The sequence below is a fragment of the Gekko japonicus genome, unplaced genomic scaffold (genome assembly GCF_001447785.1).
Source record: "Gekko japonicus isolate JY-2015 unplaced genomic scaffold, Gekko_japonicus_V1.1 scaffold1664, whole genome shotgun sequence".
NCBI classification, from domain to species: Eukaryota; Metazoa; Chordata; class Lepidosauria; order Squamata; family Gekkonidae; genus Gekko; species Gekko japonicus.
The window spans coordinates 134,946-148,953 of record NW_015169828.1 but is presented as its reverse complement, the minus strand read 5'-3'; the positions used below and the strand labels follow the sequence as shown (position 1 = coordinate 148,953).

The window sequence follows — 14,008 nt, the reverse complement described above, 5'->3', positions numbered from 1 at the left end:
TATCGGTTAAAAAAAATTACGTGAAACCTGTTTGACCAGAGGAGGCTGAAGTTGGTTCCTTATTCGCACTTCCTTATTCATTCCTTATTCGTTATTTATTCGTTTAGTCATTCAGAAATACCAAGGAGAGTGAGTTGGAAAGCTCTGGACCCCAAAATAAGGTCGGAACCACCTTCAGCCTCCTTTTGACCAGAGATGACACTGAAGCAGAAGAAATGGTGTGTGTAGAGAAAACGTGGGCATGCCCAGGGGTCATTTCGTAGAAAAAGAGCTAGGGGAACTCATTAGCATAACTCATTAGCATATGCCACACCCCCTGACATCAGGGGCCTGGCGGTGGACCTGCAAGGCCAGCGGGAGTACGAGGAAGCCCCGCCAAGGCCCTCCCTGGCCCCAGGCAGGCAGGGGTGGGGAGAGGCGGGGAGGAAGCAACTTACCCTCCCTCTTCTCCTGCCTCCTCCTGGCTGAATGAGGGCTGGAAGCAGGGCGGCCGGAAGCAGGGGGCGGGGCTTCATCATGTGCCCCGCCCCCCTGCACCTCACCCGGGGGAACTGCGTTCCCCCGCGTTCCCCCCCGAAATGACCTCTGGGCATGCCCATTGGATGTGATTCTTTTTGCAAACAGCTTTCAGTTCTCTTCAGAACAATTTCCATCTCCAAAAGAGCAGGGAAACTAATGTTTGAATCTGTCAGCATGATTCAGCAAGAGAAACAGAAAGGGAAAGGAGGGTAGACAATGGCAGACCTATTTTTACCGTATTGTAGCGTTGCCAGGCTGTGCCTGGGAAATGGTGGGAGGTTTGGTGGTGGGAACTGGGGGGTGGGGGGAGGCGATGATGTCAATGTACCATTATGTCATGTCTGGTAGAGACCTGGAAGTGACATAGGGTAGCTCTAGGAACTTCCAAATTAGGGTTGCCATCCTCCAGGTGGTGGCTGGAGATCTCCGGGGACTAGGCAACAGAGATTAGTTCACCTGAAGAAAATGTACACTTTGGAAGGTGGACTCTATGGCATTCTGCCTCACTGGAGTCCCTCCCCCACCAAAACTCCACCCTCCTCAGGCTCCTCCCCAAAATCTCCAGGTATTTCCCAACCTGGAGCTGGCAACCCTACTCCATAGAGTTTCCAGTGATTCCTAGAACACCCTCTGTCACTGTTGGATTTTCACTCTTGTCAGGCAGAGAGACAGAGTTCACACAGCTCTGCAGACTTCAGGAGTGAGTGCTAATCCATACCAAATAAAAAATTCCCTGCACATAGAAAATTAGATGTTAAGGAACACAGTTCTGGCCTAGCCTTCATCTAGACATCTAGCTTCTATGTGAAGGAATGTGTATATTTGTGCAAGAGCATTCAGTCATGTAAGTCTGAAGCGCCCCCACCCAGACACAGGTTTACCACTTCAGTGAGGTCTTGGAAAAACAAAAGCAAGCCCGTATGAGGTAACAATTCCATGTGTGGCAGGTCTGGTTCTCAGGAATCACCTGCGGGTACCCAGCAACATGGGAGGTGTTGTTTTGTGCCTCATGAGGGACTAAATATGTCATGGAATCTATGGCATGGGCCACGGGCACTGCTATGGGAGGCCAAGCCCATTCCTCAAGGCACATGGCTGATAAGAGACATTAAATAAAAATACACCTTAACGGGAGGTGATGATGTGGGAAATTAGTGGCTGTGAAGAAAGAGAGGAAAGGTGAACACCACAGTCGCTGGGAGAAGCAAACGTTTGCTAGGGCTGTAGGCCCAAGACTAGCAATAGAGGACCAGTAATCATTACTTCTCCTAGCAAACAATGGTTAAGGGCAATCATGGCAACGAAACACAGCCACTGAGAGACAACAAAGGGAAGTCCACGTCCTTCAGGATCTCCCTAGGTGTGCGGGATCAGGGGTCATTTCCTGTGGAAGCGCACAGGAGTGGAGCTCCGGCAGCAAGGAGCCCAGGGGGCGGGCACATGCAACAAGCCCCGCCCCCTGCTCCCAGCAGCCCTCAGTTGGGCCACGAGGAGCAAGAAGCAGCCAGGTAAGTTGCAGAGCCCCCTCCCTGGCTCGCCTTCAGGTACAAGCTCTCCCTTCTTTGTGAGGGCAGATCTGCGCATCCCCCCCCCCCCAATAGCTAGCAATCCAAAAGAGTCCAGTGGAGCCTGAGCGGTGGGTGTTGCTTTCTGACACACTTCCGGTGATGTCAGGGTGTGTGGCATATGCAAATAAGTTATGCTAATGAGCTCCTGCACCTCTTTTTCTATGAAATGACCCCTGCGCGGGATAATATCAAAGTATAAATGAACAAGCATAACGCTTCTCCCAAAAGCTTGATGTTCCTTGCCCTCTACGAGGAATGGGTTGTTGAGGGCAGTTGAGTGGCAGTGCTATCATAAAACAGAGTTACACCCTCCTAAGTCCATTAACTTCAGTGGGTTTAGAAGGGTGTAACTGTGTTTGGCAGTGCCCTGTACACTACTCAAATTCTGGACAAGATGAGTAGCAACCTTCTCGTCTACCTCTGGACTCAGCTGTGTCATGCTACTGGACTATGGGGTCTGTCTCCCAATTCTTCATCCCACCAGGGGGTTCCTATAGGAGTTACCAGCCCCCAGGAGATCTCCTGGAATTACAACTAATCTGCAGATTACAGAGATCATCAGTGCCCCTGAAGTAAATGGAAACACCAGAAAATGGGCTCTGTTGCAGAGTCTATGAGAAACAGAAATTCAAGAGTAACAGCATGTCCCAGCCAGTTTGGTGTAGTGGTTAGGAGCGCGTATTCTAATCTGGGAGAACCGGGTTTGATTCCCTACTCCTCCACACGAAGCTGCTGGTGTGACCTTGGGTCAGTCACAAGTTCTTTCAGAGCTGTTCTTTCACAAGCAGTTCTCGAAAGAGCTCTCTCAGCCCCGCCTACCTCAAAGGGTGTCTGTTGTGGGGTGGGGAAGGGAAAGGAGATTGTAAACTGCTCTGAGACTCCTTTGGGTAGTGAAGGGCAGGGTACAAATCCAATCTCCTCCTCCTCCTCCTCCTCCTCCTCTTCTTCGTTTAAACATTTGATTTGATTGACTCTTTTTTTTTTGGCAGGCACTCCATATGGTTGTAAATCCAGGTTCAAAGCTATGCAAATACACCTGTGCTGGGTTCCCACATTCTCATGTAAGTTTCCCTGTGTCCATATTTGCTATGTGCAAAATGTGCAGGCTCACCCATTGGTCTGTACTAACCAGGGGTCATTTAGTAGAAAAAGAGTTGCAGGAGCTCATTAGCATAACTCATTAGCATAACTCATTTGCATATGCCACACCCCCTGGTATCACGGGAAGTGTGTCAGACGGCAACACCCACCACTCATGCTCCACTAGACTGTTTTGGATACCTAGCTATTGGGGGGGGGGGACGTGCAGATCTGTCCTCGCAGAGGAGGGAGAGCTGGGTACCCGCAGGTGATTCCTGATCTTAAAGGTCCCACTGGACTGTTTTGGACTATTTTGGCTCTGCAACTTACCTGGCTGCTTCTTGCTCTGACTGAGGGCTGCTGGGAGCAGGGGGTAGGGCTTGTTGCATGTGCCCACCCCCTGGGCTCTTTACTGCCGGAGCTTCGCTCCTGTGCGCTCCTGCAGGAAATGACCCCTGGTACTAACTAATACAAATTCATTTCCTTACCAGCAGGGCCCCAGAGAGGAAATTCATGCAAAACATAATCTTGGGGCTCTCCTCCGACCTGCACCCACACCCCCAAATACTGTCAGTAGAGAACACTTGTGTATCTAAAAACCTAAAATATAGCTATAATAATTATAAAGTATATTTTAGAATACATGATACATTCCCATAATAGCCCTGAATGCTGATTCACAAAACAGGCAACTCAACTTCCTGTTTGACTTGGTAAGGGATTGCCCTGGAGGTCAAAGGTGAGACAGATACAACCTTCTTTGCCTGCTATCCTAAGGCAAAGTGAGACATCACATTGGGGCCCTAGCCTTGTGGGGACCCTGGGGCACTTGCCCCCCCCCCCCCCCTTCCACACCCTTGCTTAACAAAAGATATTTGTGACCTAGGAGCCGTCTAAGAAAAGCTGTTTCCACACTCTTGCTTAACAAAAGATATTTGTGACATAGGAGCCGTCTAAGAAGAGCTGTTGTTGAATTTTGCCTGAAGTTAGGGTTGCCAGCCTTCAGATGGGGCCTGGAAAGCTCCCAGAATCACAACAGATCTCCAGGCAACAGAGATTAGTTCCCCTGGGGGGAAATGTCTGCTTTGGAGGGTGGACTCTATGGCATTATATCCTGCTGAGGTCCTTCCTCTCCCCAAACCCCTTCCTCCCCAGGCTCCACTCCCGAAATCTCCAGGTATCTCCCCTCTAGGCTTGCCAAGTCCCCCCAGGGGGTGAGGAGAACCCCGCCCCAGAGGCCCGTTCCACGCCCCAGAGGCCCGTTCCACGCCGCCAGCGGATCGGGCTTCGGGGGGAACTCCACCCTGGCGTGCACGTCACCCGGAAGTGATGCGGGCACGCCGGGCATGCTGGGGGCAGGGCCACGGCCATCCGAGGGAAAACTCTATGGTTTTCTATGGAGTCCCCCGCTGCGGAGTCCCCTCTATGGAGTCCCCCGCTGCGGCTAAATTCTCACTTGGCAACCCTACTTCCCCACCCAGGGTTGGCAACTCTACCTGAATTGAAATTTGCAGGTGAATTTTGGAGTTTTCCTGTTTGGATTTTGAGGAAAGAATGAACAGTTTTGATTTTCTTAAAAAAACTTTTGTAAAACAAAAACCAACACAGTGCTTCACTTCCTGTCCTGCATAGGACCTACAGAAAACATGAATGACGGTTTAACCTCAGTGTCTCTTTCAGGAAGAGGGGGAAATGCTCAAACTGGGTTACAAAAACCCCCCACATTTGTAACACACAGAGGCCGATAAAAGTGAATCAAACAATAAAAACAAGTTAAACGATAACATGAAAGTACAAGTATCAGGCTAATAAAACTGCCTTCAACCAGCCAGATGAAAACAGAAGCAGAATCAAGTGGCCTATTAAAACAAAACAAACAAACATAAAGAACATTTTTTTAAAAAATGAGCCTGGCATCTTAAAGAAGGAAAAAACGGCACCTCGCAAATCCATCTGCAGGAATGAACTGGAGATTTACTTCATTCCTACCCCTATTTGTCCCCAATGAGGACCCAAATTGACTTTCGCTGTCCTGTTCTCCTCTATTTTATCCTTACAACAACCCTGTGAGGTAACTTAAGTGAAGAGTGTGTGACTGGTAGGGTTGCCAGGTCCCCCAGATCCAGGTTGGGAAACTCCTGGAGATTTTGGGGGTAGGGCCTGGGGAGGACAGGGACTTCTTAGTGGGGTACAATGCCATAGAGTCCACCCTCCAAAACAGCCATTTTCTCCAGGGGGACTGATCTCTGAAGTCTGGAGATGAGCTGTAATTCCAGGGGATCCCCAGGTCCCACCTGGAGGCTGGCATCCCTAGTCTGATGCCGTAACCATGACATCACACCGACCCACTGAATAGGTTTGACAACAACAAAATGTGTTCCGTTTCTTTCCCACAGGGTGATTTCCCCGCATGGAAATCAGGAAGCTCCTGCTTTAAAGGGGAACATAACATCATGCTCATTCGGAGCATGACGAGCGTGACTCATCGTATTCCTGGGGTTCCCCCCCCCTTCATCTAGATTAATCTGCTCTACAGGGAGGGTGGTGGAGGAGCTAAACTCTGCTTTCAAAGTGGCCTGGGGCAGCGCGCACTCCCACACCGCTGCCCCGCTTTTAACCCTTTAAACATCCCCACCCCTTTCCCTGTCAAGCTTTGCAGTACCACTACCGCATATAGCTCTAGTAGGGAAAGGAGGAGGAAAGAGGGGTGTCAGAGCTGCATCTTGGGGACCGTGGTGTGATTGCCTTTCCATTTGTGCTTTTGCAAAGGTGTGAAGAGGGAAAGTGTGGGGGGAGGGTAAGAGGGCAGCAGCAGGAAGCAAAGAGGGAAGGGGTGTGCGTGGACGCCCTTCCTGCCCATTCCCACTTCGCTTGCTACTGCAGGTTCAGCCTGAGTCCTTAAGGAGCCGCAAAGTCCTGTTTGCTTTTCCCCTGAGTCACATATTCCATAAATGGAATGCCGCTGGAGTTGACGGAACAGTGTGTCTGAGACAGATATTAAAGACTGGGCAGGCCCATACAGGTGACAGAGCCAGCGTGGGGTAGCAGGTTAGGATGTTAGACCACGGTCTGGGAGACCTGAGCTCAAATCCCCACTTTGTCATGACCCTCGCAAAGTAACCCTGTCTCGGCTTATCCTACCTCACAGGGTCGTAGAGGGGGTGAAACGGAGGAGGGGCAAGCCGCATGTGCTGCCTCGCGCGCCTCAGAGGAAGGATAGGATCAGGGGTCATTTCCTGCAGGAGCGCACAGGAGCAGGGCTCCGGCAGTAAAGAGTCCAGGGGGTGGGCACATGCAACAAGCCCCACCCCCTGCTCCCAGCAGCCCTCAGTCAGAGCAAGAAGCAGCAGGTAAGTTGCAGAGCCCCCCCCCCCAACAGTCCACTGGCACCTTTAAGACCAAGGTTTATTCAGGTACAAGCTCTCCCTCCTCTGTGAGGGCAGATCTGCATGTCCCCCCCCGACCCCATAGCTAGCAATCCAAAACAGTCCAGTGGAGCCCGAGCGGTAGGTTACAGGAGGTGTGGCATATGCAAATGAGTTATGCTAATGAGTTATGCTAATGAGCTCCTGCACCTCTTTTTCTACGGAATGACCCCTGGATAGGATTAAAGTGTGATATATGTGGATATGTGTGATGAGAAAGGAATGGCGGTCGTTCGTTTGACAAATATGGCTCTGGAATCCCACCTGAGGGAGAAGGCAGAGTTTGTGGAAGTTTTCCTCAGTTTCTAATCAGCAGTAGCTGTCCCCAAGGGCAGTGAAGGAAACCTCCAGGAACCCGGCATAATTATTAGGTGCCACCGAACTTGCCTTAAAATGGAATGTTCAGATTTCCTGCTCAGGAGAAATATCCGGAACATTCTGAGGCTAGCAAACAGAGTTCCAGAAGCTCTGCACATTCGAGTTTATATTGGACCTACTCTTCCAGCCTAGGGTTGCCGAGTCCCCCGTGGCCACCGGTAGGGGATGGCGGGGGTTGCCAGATCCAGGCTGGGAGATTTGGGCATGGGGCCGGGAGAGGAGAGGAACCTCAGTAGGCACCAACGCCATAGATTCCACCCACCCCCCCCCAAGCTTCCATTTTCTCCAGGGGAATTTGATCTCTGTAGTCTGGAGATGAGCTGGAATCAGTGTTCCCTCTCAGCTGAGTTCGTGTGAGCCAGCTCACAGTTTTTTAGCCTCCGTTTTTGTCTTAGGTCAGGAAGGGATGGCTCCAGAGCACACTAATTTATGCAGTAGCCGAATTGCTCGCTCACAGCTTTAATGCCAGTAAGCTCACAAAGTAGAATTTTTGCTCACCAAGGCTCCACAGCTTAGAGGGAGCATTGGCTGGAATTCCAGAGGATCCCCAAGTCCCATCTGGAGGCTGTGGCATCTCTGTTCCAGCCCAAGCTTTCTGAGCGCTGAGGGATCTTCCAGCGCATTTGTTGATTTTCCACTGGCAGGCACCCAGGCTGTGAAATGTACTTGGCCTCAGTCTGAGAACCGAGGTTAGTCCTGTCCCACGGGGAAAGGTGTCTGGACTTGTCCTGGAACTCTTCCAGCAGAGCTGCTCCTTGCTGGCACGTAGGGCACCTCAGAGGACACGTGGGATGTGACTGTGTTCTCTACGTAGAAGAAGGAGTCAGCCAGGAGAAACCGTTACCATCGCAGCATCTTATAAAACAAGAGTTAAAGCACTTCAGTTCCTTTACACCCCCATAACGCCCAAACAAAATAAAATAAGCCCCTTCGAAAGAAACCCAAAGGCCTCGCGGTGACAATAATCCCACAGCAGTAGTTTCCAGCATGGAGCTGCGGTGGCTCAAGTGGTTAAGACGCTGAACTGCAGGCTGTGGAAGGTCGGAAGTTCAGCAGTTCGAGACCCGAGTGTGCCGCGTGACGGAGTGAGCTCCCGTCTCTAGTTCCAGCTCCTGCCAACCTAGCAGTTCGAAAGCAAGACATTGCAAGTCGATAAATAGGGACCACTTTGGTGGGAAGGGAACAGCGTTCCGTGCGCCTTGGTGTTTAGTCATGCCGGCCACATGACCACGGAAACGTCTTCGGACAGCGCTGGCTCTTCGGCTTGGAAACGGAGATGAGCACCGCAACCCTAGAGTCGGATTCGAATGGCTTTCGAGCAAGGGAACCTTTACCTTAAGAAACCCCAGGGATAGGGGTGCCTGCTCCATGTTGGGAAATTCCTGGAGATTTTGGGGGGAAATCCTGGAAAGGCGGGGTTTGAAGAGGCGAGGGATCTCAGTATAATGCCATAAAGTCCACCTTCCAAAGCAGTCGTTTTCTCCAGGGAAAGCGATCTCTGTCAACTGTAATTCCAGGAGGTCCCCAGGCCCCACCTGGAGGTTGGCAGCCCTACCTATGAATGAATGAATTGTTGTTTGGCATTGTGTGTAGAATAGCCAGGAGATCCTAAGATTGCCTGGCAGCCAGAAGTTCTAGCTCTTCTAGTCCTATACGCCACTAAGTGGCAAGCTAGACTTGTTTTTAAGGCAAGAGACGTTTCAGGGGTGGTTTGCCATTGCCTGCCTCTGTGTCACGCCCCTGGTATTCCTTGGAGGTCGCCCTTCCAAACACTAATCAAGGCTGACCCTGCTTAGCTTCCGAGATCTGACGAGATTGGGCTAGCCTGGGCTAGCCAGGTCAGGGCCCTGCGCAGGGAGAGGAGCACAAACGCTGCCTGGAATCCTTTGTGATCAGTGAGGAACCCCTCAACAGTGTGAAAAAGGCTCCTATGAAAGTAGAAAGTTCGAAAGCTGATATCGAGCGTGCTGAGGCGACAATCCTGAACACACTTACTAGGGAGGGAGCCAGTTGAGTTCAGGGGAACGTACTTCCAAGTAAACATGAGTAGGATTGCACTGCGTCACTTTTTTTAGTGCAAAGAGCTACGTCTCAGAGGTCATTCCGATAAGAATTGCTTCTGGTATTAGACGTCAAGTGTTCGTCCCACACTTTCCCAACTGAATTGTATAAGAATGTTCACTTTTCCCCCTAATTGCCAGGTGGTTTCCTTAACGCACTGAGACCTCCTCCGTGGGGAAGTGTTATTGGCCTGATAGCAGCTTAATTCTCATCTACACAGTACATAAACCAGGGGTAGAATATATATTTTTTAAGTTCCTGGCAGCCAATCTGAGTGGAAAGAGCCCATCGTTTATATCGTTACAGAGCCCATAAATAGTTTTATGAACAGCTCACGTGATGAAGGGTTGGGTCTAAGGGAGGTGTCAGGGGAGGCGCTCCACACAAAAGTGAGGGAGAACTCAGGCCCAACAGAGACAGAAGAGTAGGAGGAAACAGATTGCACCACAGGCGTTTGCATACAGCACCCGTTTCCCGGAGCCGGTTTCCTGCTTCTTTGGGGCAGCCCATCTGAGAGACCAAAGGAGGGAAAGGAAGAGAATTCTTTAGAAGAGAGAGGGAGAGAGACGCAGAAAGTTAAGGGCCAAGCCACAGTACCATTTTGAAGTGGAAAATCTGGCAAGCGTTTTACTCTCTCTCCCCCTTGGATGATTTCTGACTTGGATATTCGCCTGAGAAGGCAGAAAAAGTGACGATCTTGTGGCATTTCTCTTCCTTGGTCCAAACCATGAGTGAAGAAGCTTCCCGGCAAGCCAGGTCATGACAACCGAAGGCCAGAGCGCATGGCTGGGTCTGGTGGAGAACACCCATGCTTGGTGAGTGCGCATAATAACTCGGAGTCTTGCTCAAAGGGGCTGCTGCCGCCGCCGCTTCGGGAGGCATCTGCAGACTTTGTATGTGGGGGTGTGACAAGCCGAGACTGCTAACAAGAACAGGCGTGTTAGCCAGCTTTCAAAAGAGTATCAGTGTATGCGCACGTCCATGCGCCTACGCGAGATAGTTTATATTTCGTTCAGCAGCATTTGCCACACGGGGTCTCTGTTCAGTCACAGAATCCTCTTAAGGAGTGCTGAAAAGATCTGAGGAACTTCCCTTCAAGTCTGGCTGGATGCTTTGAATTGTGAACAGGGTCTTCTCTGGGTAGCAGAAGGAAACAGAGGAATGCCTAAGCCCATTCAACGCAGAAGTCCCAATTATTTCATTAGAGTCCAGAGTGCAGCTTCAGACTCTCAAATGCCGTGTTGTCACATTTGGAAGTTGCCTAACATTGTTGCCAGTGTTTTATCATAAATCTCGCAATGCTTTCTGAGCTATTTTTAAAGCGTTCCGGCTTCTTAAATCACGGGGACCTGAGCTGTCGCTGAGAATGTTATGGAGCAGTCAGAGCTCCAAAGAATGCCAGAGGTCAACAGAGGAGTTCCTATTTAAGAGGAAGCAAAACCTCTCCTATGAAAAACCCCTTATTTCAAAACCATTCCTGAGATTATTGTGATATTTCTTTTAATGATAAAGTCTAGGTCTGAGTCTATATTTTTCATTATTGAAAACCCTTGACCTGGATAGCCCAGGCTAGCCCGATCCCATCAGATCCCGGAAGCTAAGCAGGGCCGGCCTTGGCTAGTATTTGGAAGGGCAGCCTCCAAGGAATACCAGGGGCGTGACGCAGAGGCAGGCAATGGCAAACCACCTCTGAAAGGTCTCTTGCCTTGAAAAGAAGTCTAGCTCGCCACCTAGTGGCGCATAACACTAGAAGAGCTAGAACTTCTGGCTGCCAAACAATCTTAGGATCTCCTAGCTATTCTACACACAATGCCATATAGTGATTATCATTAGTTGTTATTGAAAATATGGTAATGTAAGCCAGTGTGGTTTAGTGGTGAAGAGTGTTGGACTAGTACCTGGGAGATCTGGGTTTGAATCCACCCATTTGTGCCATGGAAGCTCACGGAGTCACCTTGGGCCAGTTGTACTCTCTCAGCCTAAACTACCTCACAGGGTTGTTGTGAGGATAACATGGAAGAGAGGAGAGCCATGTCAGCCACTTTAGATTCCCATTGGAGAGAAAGACAGGGTACCAATGAATAAAATAAATAAATAAATAAATGTTTGGAATCATAGAGTTGGTGATGTATGCATGTGTGGATATCTTTACAGACACATATTTAATACCATACATGACTATAACCCTTTTCAGATATTATGGCTGCAGTCCTATGAACACTTTATTTATTTGTTTGTTTATTTAGATTTGTACCCCACCCTCCCCGCTATAGCAGGCTCAGGGCAGCTCACATAATAAAAGCACAATAACTATATATATATACATATATATATACATACATACATACACACACACACACACACACACACACACACATATATATATACACATACATATATATATATACACATACATATATATACACACACACATCTAGGAGCTGCGGTGGCTCAAGTGGTTAAGACGCTGAACTGCAGGCTGTGGAAGGTCGGTAGTTCAGCAGTTCGAGACCCGGGTGTGCCACATGACGGAGTGAGTTCCCATCTCTAGTTCCAGCTCCTGCCAACCTAGCAGTTCGAAAGCAAGAAATTGCAAGTAGATAAATAGGTACCACTTTGGTGGGAAGGTAACAGCGTTCCGTGCGCCTTGGTGTTAGTCATGCCGGCCACATGACCACGGAAACGTCTTCGGACAGCGCTGGCTCTTCGGCTTTGAAACGGAGATGAGCACCGCAACCCTAGAGTCGGACTCAACTGGCTTTCGAGCAAGGGAACCTTTACCTTTATACACACATCTAAAAACAGTCTTTCGAACAGTTCATAAACAATTCATTAAAACCAACTTGCAATATATTAAGGTGCTAGCAGTTGACTTAGAATATCAAGGTGGCCTCATACATTCTGTAATTTCACTTGATATCAGCTTATTGGTCATTCTCAATTTCGGTCGGCGAGCACAGGCTATCAGTAATAGGCCAGGCACCAGACTTCAGTTGTTACTAATGATGGTAGTGGTGGCGGCTCTTCGTTGAAAGCCTGGTGGAAGAGCTCCGTCTCGCAGGCCCTGTGGGACTGCAAAAGGTCCCGCAGGGCCCTGATCTCCTCTGGGAGCTCATTCCACCAGTGTGGAGCCGCCACCGAGAAAGCTCTGGTCCTGGTTGCAGCTAGCCTGGCATCCTTGGGACCTGGAAGAGCCAATCGGTTTTGTGACCCTGACTGAAGTGCTTTCTGGGGTATATTTTGGGAAAGGCGGTCCCTCAGGTATGTCGGACCCTGGCCATATAGAATCCAGTATGCTTTTGGCAGCCAGTCCAATGCCTTTAGCACAGGCTGGATGTGCTCCCATATGGGGAGGCCATTCAACAGCCTGGCTGCTGCATTTTGCACCAGCTGCAGCTTCCGGAGTTGCGACAAGGGCAGCCCCATGTAAAGAGCGTTGCAGTAGTCTAATCTCGAGGTGACGCGTGGATCACTGTTGCCAGAGCCTTGCATTCATGCACAAGTAAGCCACAGCGAACAAGAGGGACTTACTCCTGAGGAGACCATTATAGAATTAATCTCCAAAAGTTTTTTTTTTGGGGGGGGTGTTAAGGATTGTACAGGTTTCCTGTCTATGTGTTCAGGCTTTATGCATATTTTCTAATGAACAAGTATAAGCCAGGAATGGAGTGCATGGCCAGTCTTGCTCCCCCACTATGCACAATAATTGTACAAACACTGAATACCTGGAAGGGGCTACAAGCAGGCATGGAATGCAATCTTAGACAAATGTAACGGCTGGCAGAGGAGATATTGCTGAGCGGTCGGGTTAAAACGGATAAAAGGAAGTACTTCTTCACCCAAAGAGTGATTAACACTTGGAATTCACTGCCACAGGAAGTGGTGGCGGCTACAAGCATGGACGGCTTCAAAAGGGAATTAGATAAGCATATGGAGCAGAGGTCCATCAGTGGCTATTAGCCACAAGGTATAGATAGGGGCTCTGGGGCAAGTGATGCTCTGTCTTCTTGGTGCTTGGGGGGGGGTAAACAGTGGGAGGGCTTCTAATGTCCTGGCCCCACTGGTGGACCTCCTGATGGCACTGGTATTTCTGGCCACTGTGTGATACAGAGTGTTGGACTGGATGGGCCTTTGGCCTGATCCAACATTGGCATCTCTTACGTTCTTATGTTCTTATATGTCTGTAAGGGGGTCCCCCCCCCAACACAAAATTGGCTGTCCAGCCCAAGAGACAGAGCTGTTTCAAACAGAAAATCATGCCTTATGCATGAATCTCTTTCACTTGTCTAGGGCTCACAGTCATTGCATTCCATATATGTGGAGATGTGTGTGTGTGTACGTATGCATTAATTTGGTGCATGGATGTGTGATGTGCACATGTATGTGGGGAAAAGTCACAGCAACTTAGAGAGCAATAGAACAGAGTCCAGAGGCACTCGAGAGAGAGCAATAGTTCATAGTGCTGATTCATTCTTGCCCCAGACAGACACCCCTATATTTTCTTCTGAACCTTCTCCTCCATCTTTCTGCTGGGTTTTCATAAAGCTCCTTCCATCTCTAACTGTTAAGTCGCTTGCTTAACAAAGTAGTCGGAGAGTGATTCAGCAAAGATTCAGCTTTATTCCACAGCTCGAACACAACTCCAACACGGATCAACATCTGATAGCCAGAACAGCTTTTTACATTGCAGCTGTCCTGCTTTTAAACTCTCCCGGCTAATGTAGCAACGCCTACTGGACATTTACCAACCAATACGGTTGCATACATAAGGACCAATCACGGACATTCCCGCTCAGGGAGCTTGTTGATAGTGATTGGTTAGGTGCTTCCTGGGCTAGCAATGTGATTGGATGTATTTGGGTCCTAGTCCAGGACGAAGCTTAACATAGCATTTCAATTAGATGTTTTCAGGGCTATTTTTGGGCAGGAACGCACAGGAACGGAGTTCCGGCTGGCTCCTGAGTTGGCCATGCCCAG

At 49.5% G+C, this 14,008-nt stretch overlaps 1 protein-coding gene across 1 annotated transcript in view; it reads left to right on the top strand.

Moving 5' to 3' along the window:
• The first annotated feature begins 9,484 nt into the window (after nucleotides 1-9,484).
• The window catches only part of TMEM139 (transmembrane protein 139), a 13,967-nt gene continuing 9,443 nt past the window's right edge, over nucleotides 9,485-14,008 (top strand). The window contains exon 1 of the mRNA XM_015417269.1: nucleotides 9,485-9,846. The gene's annotated coding sequence lies outside the window, so the exon portion shown is untranslated. The remainder of the gene's footprint in view (nucleotides 9,847-14,008) is intronic.